Source organism: Chelonia mydas, chromosome 6 (genome assembly GCF_015237465.2).
Source record: "Chelonia mydas isolate rCheMyd1 chromosome 6, rCheMyd1.pri.v2, whole genome shotgun sequence".
NCBI lineage: Eukaryota > Metazoa > Chordata > Testudines > Cheloniidae > Chelonia > Chelonia mydas.
Genome location: NC_051246.2, coordinates 49182386 through 49189441, shown reverse-complemented (window position 1 = coordinate 49189441; position 7056 = coordinate 49182386). Strand labels below are relative to the sequence as shown.

The 7056-nt window shown below is 43.4% G+C and overlaps 1 long non-coding RNA gene across 1 annotated transcript in view; it reads left to right on the top strand.

Annotated features, from left to right (window-relative positions):
- Positions 1-699: 699 nt before the first annotated feature.
- Positions 700-7056, top strand: part of LOC122466104 — a 10455-nt gene continuing 4098 nt past the window's right edge. The window contains exons 1-2 of the long non-coding RNA XR_006291367.1: positions 700-885; positions 1020-1111. This is a non-coding gene — a long non-coding RNA (uncharacterized LOC122466104). The remainder of the gene's footprint in view (positions 886-1019; positions 1112-7056) is intronic.

Below are 7056 nucleotides of genomic sequence, written 5' to 3'. Positions count from 1 at the left end.
GGGTCACAGTTGAACAACTTTACACAGCAACATAAAGGCAATGTTCAAGTGGAGTTCATTGCCTCTGACAGATACTGTCAATCAAACAGGGGACTCTCAGTTAACCAGCAGCCTGTCTTTTTAAAGATTAAATTAAAAAAAAATGCATTGTGAGGCAATGACTGGAGTTTATCTGGTCTATGTCAGGCATAAATCCCACCCCAAGTGACTAGCGTTTTCAAATGAAACACAATAGATTGTGGACATTTTGAAGACAACTGAGATATAGCCAGCACGGGGTGCTAGTGCTAATATATCATTTCTGCAAATGTGTAATCCAAATCAGGTCTTCTAAGGGCATGCATCAGGTCTCTATATCTAGGTACCCTTATTGCTATCCTGTATGTTGTGCTTTTATACAGTCTTCTGTTTTTGAAAATGGAAACAGTAGTCACAGCTATGGTAGGCAAGCTGAATTATTTTGTTTCAAACAAGGAAAAAATGATATTTGGATTTGAATTTGATATTGTGATTTTTAACATATCTGCAAATATACTCATGAATACCACAGTTTAAGGGGTATTAGGAACAAGGGTATGCTTTCAGCATAGCCTGGATAGTCTGTTGCCTGGGTACCATGTTTCAGAGGTCACCATTCCTGAGTGAAGAGACATTGTAGGGAGGAACTGTTCAGTCACAATACCTACACATTCCACGTGTTCACCTCCAGCATCTGGACTGCAGAGAATGCTTGGCTGACAAGAGCACTAATTCCCAACCCTAGCAAGAGGCCGGAGAGTGGGATGAGGTTAATGAAGACACAAGCAGTTGGGGAAGTGAAAAGAGAGGGTGGATTCACTTTGTTGACTTGGAAAGAGGACACCTGAAAAAAAATATTTTCTTAGCGTAAGTATGTCCCCCTCCACTCCAACACACGCTTCACTAGTGGTCATCCTTTCCAAATCCGTGGAGCCTAAGCCAGGAGAGGAACTGTTATTGGTGCAGTGTGATAGGAAAATGACACCTTCTTCTCTTTGCAGCTTTCTCCATGTTGATCCTACACGGAGGGCTGTGAGAACATCAGTGGGAGAGGGGAGGCAACATCCAGGAGAACAGAATCTAGTGGCTGGAGGTACAAATTGTACAACGGAAATACGTTGGTGATGAAGCCCCTTCCGTTCTCTTGCCTCGGCTCTCTTGGTATAATTCAAACTGTCACTGCTTGAGTTGAGATTCCAAGAGCTTGATGAGACCAGACTTATCACTTGTATCATCTTCAGTTGCTGTGGCTTTAAGGATCAATAAAAATATGAGGTGATGGGAGGAAGCACTGTTCTCAACTGACCTACTCAGTGGCAAGGCTGGCTCACTAAAGCCCTTTTAAATACACAACTGTAGACCTTGTTGATCCTCATACAAATGAGCTCGGCTGTCTTTGCTGACCATTGCATCTTATTCAACAGGCAGGTTAATGCCAAATCCATGACAGTGTGGTATATAGCAAGGCCAGAATGTTATTCCTTGTTGCTGTTATAACATCCTTCCTTCAGTCTAAAAAGCAGCTAGAAAAGGCTGGAATGTTTCCCAACCATGGTCATTCATAGAGGAAAAGACTCAATGGCCAAATCTACAAATATATATTTAAATAAGAGCTCTAGTCTGCTAACCTGTCTTCCATTGAATCCTTAGGCACTGGCTACAGCGGAAAATGACACATTAAATGAAACAATGGCTTGATCCATTATATCAAATCTCACGTGCACTAGTGTTGCTTCATCATGGCTCTGTCTGGACGAAGAGTGAGCTCCAGCAGCAGTTCTTAGCCCTCATTTCCCTTGAGTAATGTGCTTGCTCTCTACTGGCTGGGGTGGATTTCTTTTTGGAAGCTCATAGTACTTGTAATTTGCCACCACCCTCTTGAGGTTGTCCAGGGTACCTTTTAGAGCTAACCATAGTTGTGCCACAGCCCAGAAAGGGACTGAAAGTGGGCAGTCATTTTGCCAGTGACTTTAGTAGATCCAGGGTTTCATCCTACGACTGAGAATCTAGAAGACTTCCATGAGTTAATTAATCATTCATGCCTGATTCTCCTCTCACTTAGGCTGGTGAATTCCATCGACTTGAATGGAATTACTCCTGATTTACTCTGGAGTGGAGAATCAATCCCTTCATGGCTTTCCAGATTGTAAGCAGCATGTTCAAATGGGGGCCAACAATTATCTTCTAGAGATTATAAGGATTTAACAAAATGTTTAAAATGATTTCTAAATTGAAAAAATGGTTTTCATGCCAGGAGAATATTTAACAATAGGAAGAATTAAATTAACCCATCCTCCCTCTTATTCTGCATTCAAAGAATGAGACCTGCCTTATTACTCAGACAAGCAGGCTTTGAAAACAAACAAACATCCAAACAAAGAAAATCACTGAGATAAAGCAAGGAACCCATTTTCCATTTAGATTCTGTGACACAGCATGAAAGCAAACTGGGCATGGATTAATAAATGCTCCTCAGATACTTCATCTACAAGCCTTGTCTCAACTGCAAATAAAACCAGTCGTGTCACGCATCCCTTTAGAAGTTCATTAATGGACCACCGCACTGCTTTTTTAAAATATAATGGTGACAATTGGGGGTATATTTTGAACAGATGCTTAGCAAATCAACTCGTCTGATAGAAGTGTTGAACTTCACACATGTTTTCTGTGGCTGCTACTAGAACAGCCATTGTTTTTCTGTAAAGTAAATATTGGCATGGGCTGAGGGAAAGCATCAACAGGTAGGTAAGTTGATATTTGTTGAGGATTTTTATATACAATCTTTCTTCACGGCCTACGTTCTCCATCCTTTTCTTTTGTCTCCTTTGGGTTAGTGCCTGTAGGAACACCAGTACTGTCTGAGCAGCAATGTTAATGCAAGTTGCCTTGCATAATGGTGACCATTGTCTAGCAAGTTGCCTCACTAACTCAAAAGATCAAGGAGACGCATGCAATGGATCAGGAATACACACAGAGGTTTTCTCCTCACCTAACAGGATAACGGCCGTGGAGAGCAAGTACAGTATGTTCATTGTTAGTGGCTGACAACTGTAGAAAGTTGCTCTATATCAGGGGTGGGCAAACTTTTTGGCCCGAGGGCCACATTGGGGTTGCAAAACAGTATGGAGGGCCGGGTAGGGAAAGGTGTGCCTCCGCAAACGGCCTGGCTCCTGCCCCCTATCCACCCCCTCCCACTTCCTGTCCCCTGACTGCCCCTCCTGGAACCCCTTACCCCTATCCAACTCCCCCTGCTGCCTGACTGCTCCAACCCCTATCCACACTCCTCCCTGGACCCCCATCCCTAACTGCCCCCCCCCCCGGACCCCACCACCTATCCAACCCCCCATGCTCCCTGTCTCCTGGCCGCCTCTGCCTCATCCAGCCACCCCCTGTCCCCTGACTGCCCCCTGGGACCTCTTGCCCCTTATCCAACCCCCCCTCCCCCCACCCCCTTACCAGGCCGCTCAGAGTGGCAGGACAGGCTTATTGGAAAGCCTGGGAGATGGGCGGGTGCAAGCTGTGCTGCCCGCACGGCGGCATGGCTGCGGGGGAGGGGGGAAGTGGGGGAGGGGCCGGGGGCTAGCCTTCCCCGGCCGGGAGCTCAGGGGCCGGGCAGGACAGTCCCACGGGCCGTAGTTTGCCCACCTCTGCTCTATATTCAGACTTTGATAGACTCAAATTTCCTGGCTCAAGGGACGGCTGTTGACTAAGCTCTACAATTTAGCAGCTACATGCTGGTGATCCAGATAAACTACTAATACACTTTGAAGCCTAAGAAGAGAGTGGCTTGCTACATGACCTTAACTTTTTGTGTACTGAATTAATTAATACTGGCAAATCACTTTGAGATAGCAAAATGAAAGATGGCATAGAAAGTAAAATAATCTTATCTTTGTTAATTTAAAAAATTAAGTGAGATCTGGCATGTTGAAAAGAAGAAAGTAAATGGGGAGTGATGACAGAGGATGTGAGCTTGGTGTAAGTTACACTAGTGGTATGTTAATGGAGTCAGCATGGGCTAGAGGTCAGGAGTCTAGACTGGGAGTGGGTTTTATTCCCGCGTTTGCTACTAATCTACTGGGTGACCTTGGACAAGTCACTTTATCTTTGTTTTCCTTTCCAGTTTATGTCTTGTCTATTTGGATTCTAAATTATTTGGGGCAGGGATTGTCTCTTACTATATGTTTGTGCAGCTCCTCACACAATGGGGTCAAATCTTGGTTGCAGCCTCTAATGTTGCTTTAATACAAATAAATAATCATGAGATTTGCACCACTGTATGAGATGAGAATCTGGGCCAGAACTGTACAGTGTGTGGAACTGGCAAACATGACCAGTGAATAGACACACAGATGTTCTCATAGATGTAAAATGGAAATCTGTAAATTGTAAGGGGGTTGGATTTGTCAGATAAAGACCTGTTTAGATTTGATTGCTTTTCAAGTCACATAGCCTAGTGCTAGTCCTATTGGAAGCAATGTCAAAACTACCATTGTCTTCAAATGGAATAGCTCAGTCCCTTATTCCTCTGAGCCCCTCCACTGAATCAAGTGAGTGAAGGATTACACATGCAATCATACACACCTCACCGTAAATAGGGATTACAGTCAAACCCCACACAAGTAACAAGCATAATGCATGTCTGAATGCATGATGTAATGTGTCAGTGAGAGGCTGTGTGTTTCTAGGTTCCATTTCTTGGGCTAGAGAGAACTTTGTGTGGATGCACGTAGAGCGAGTAGGCAAAGCATCAGATTGCTATAGGTGCTGGAAACTTCCTGCAAAGTACAGAGAGTCCAACTCCTAGCGAGCTCATTCTCATGACTCTAATAGTGTTTGACTGCTGCTTTTGGGCTAGCACTTCAGGGAAGATTTCCCACACAACTTGGCCTTCAGCTGCTTCTTTGGTTTAGCCTTAAAATCCCTTAGGAATGGCCCCAATATAGGTGCAGGTCCGTAACCACGTTGAACCACTGTGCTGGGATATTATCGCTAGAAGCGCTGACTCAGAGTTGTTACATAGTCTGTGTAGGCACAATACTGTTAATACTGAGCTGATCAACTACTATTAACATTAATTTGTTGAGTACCAGAAGGGCCATGAGAACTATGCAGGATGCAAGGGAAGAGAGAGTGCGCATCCCAAGTTATTTATAATGTATGGGCCTGATCCCTGAGGATGCTGCACACCATCTGAGAGATGCCGAGAGCCCTCAATTTCCATTGGCTTCAGCCAGCAGCTCAGCATCATGCAGGACTGAGCCCTAAGTAAATCAGCAGCACAAATCAGGCATGTCACAAACCAGGTGACCAGACGATGGATTTAACTATGAAGACATCTCTCTTTTGTTGGTGACAAACGCTGATCGTGATGCCAGATGCAAAAATCTTGACTTCTCTGTTGTGCCACTAATCCCTTTGGTTTAGCATCTTTTACATGTTAACTGATAGTTTAGTTGCCTGGATTTGGAAATATCATTGAAAAGTCAGTGGGAACAGAAATAGAAATGAAGATTGTTTTGTTTGGGTGGGTGGGTTGGTGGTTTTATTTGGTTTCCCGCCCCCATATGAAACTGCTAAAAAGAAGTTGGAAATGTGGGAAGAGCTGGGGAATGGATTATGCTTGCAAATGGCAACATTTTTCTATTGCTTTTCTAATAATTGCACATAAATTGTTTTCAAGGCATGATCTGACATGTGGCATAAATCATTTTAAAGACTCAGGTAGAAATGTGGTTTTCTTTGTCAAGTGTTTTTAAGGAGCACTTATTTTTTGATTATCTCAGTGTGACAGTGCATTATCCAGCATGTATTTCCAGAGACAGATACGTTTTTGGGAGCAGTCCTATACTGCTGGGAAAATCAGATGAAGGGCCAATTCTGTCCAGAATTACCCCTGTGCAAAAGTAGTGCAGCTGCATGGGTGTAAATGAGAGCAGTATTTCTCCCATTAAATATAGGTCTAGATTCTAAAGACCAAACATACATTTGTGTTACTCTCAATTCAACAGACCAAAAAGACACAAGTATCATAAAACACCTTGCCATTGGAAGACTTGCTGTAGGATACACTAGACAAAATAGATTTCAAATATTTAAAAGCACGGCAGAGTGTCTCTCTCTCACACACAAACACACACTCTCTCTCTCTCTCTCTCTCTCTCTCTCTCAAAATTGCTGAGACTTTGCCTTCACCTGCTGAAGAAAGCACATTCCTTCAGTGGAGGGAAGGCCCTGTTTTCTTCTCTTGTCTTATAAGAGGCTGGGGTTGTCAGGCTTTGATTCAGAACAGGAGTGCATTCAGAAGCATCCTCAGGCCTGGCTGGGAGCTGCTCACATCCCCGGAAAATTCAGTGGGAGAAAAAGTTTATGGAAGCGAGTAGGAGTTTATTCAACAGTGTCTGAGGCCTTTCAGAGTCATGAGTGAGTGTCTATAAGGGGGCAATCAAGCATAGGCTGGGAATTATCTCTGTTGGTTGCCTACCTGTGACAGGCCCTCAAGTGCAGCTAAGAGGCTCATTCAGTGCTGGACAAACAATAGCTGAAGGGGAACAAACAATTCAGAGGAGTCTATCATTCTGTATGGTGTTATCTTTAGCACTGAATAAAACCGGAGTTCCCCCTTTCTGCCTCATAGTCAGCACTATTTTTAGGAGCCAGTGGTACTTTTCAACTCTTTCACTACTTTTCAACAGGTTCACAAGGGCACGAAGTGCAGTATATAAAAAAAGGATAATAACTTTACTCGAGTGCAGGAAAAGACCCAATGAACAGAGCAGCCAAGCTTGCAGGACTAGAATAGATGAAAGTTTTTTGGAAGACTCAAGAAGAAATGTCATTGTCTACATCTAAAAAGGTCCCAGTTTTATGCATAGTAGCTTCTGGGGAATGATGCAGAAGTTACTGTTTTGGGGTGGTGGTGGTTGTTGTTTTTAATGAGGAAAGATCTTTCTTTCTTTAAAAAATTATTTAAAATTTAAAAACTCTAAATAGAAATGGACAAGTTTACTTGACAAAAATGTTTAAATGACTCTTGTT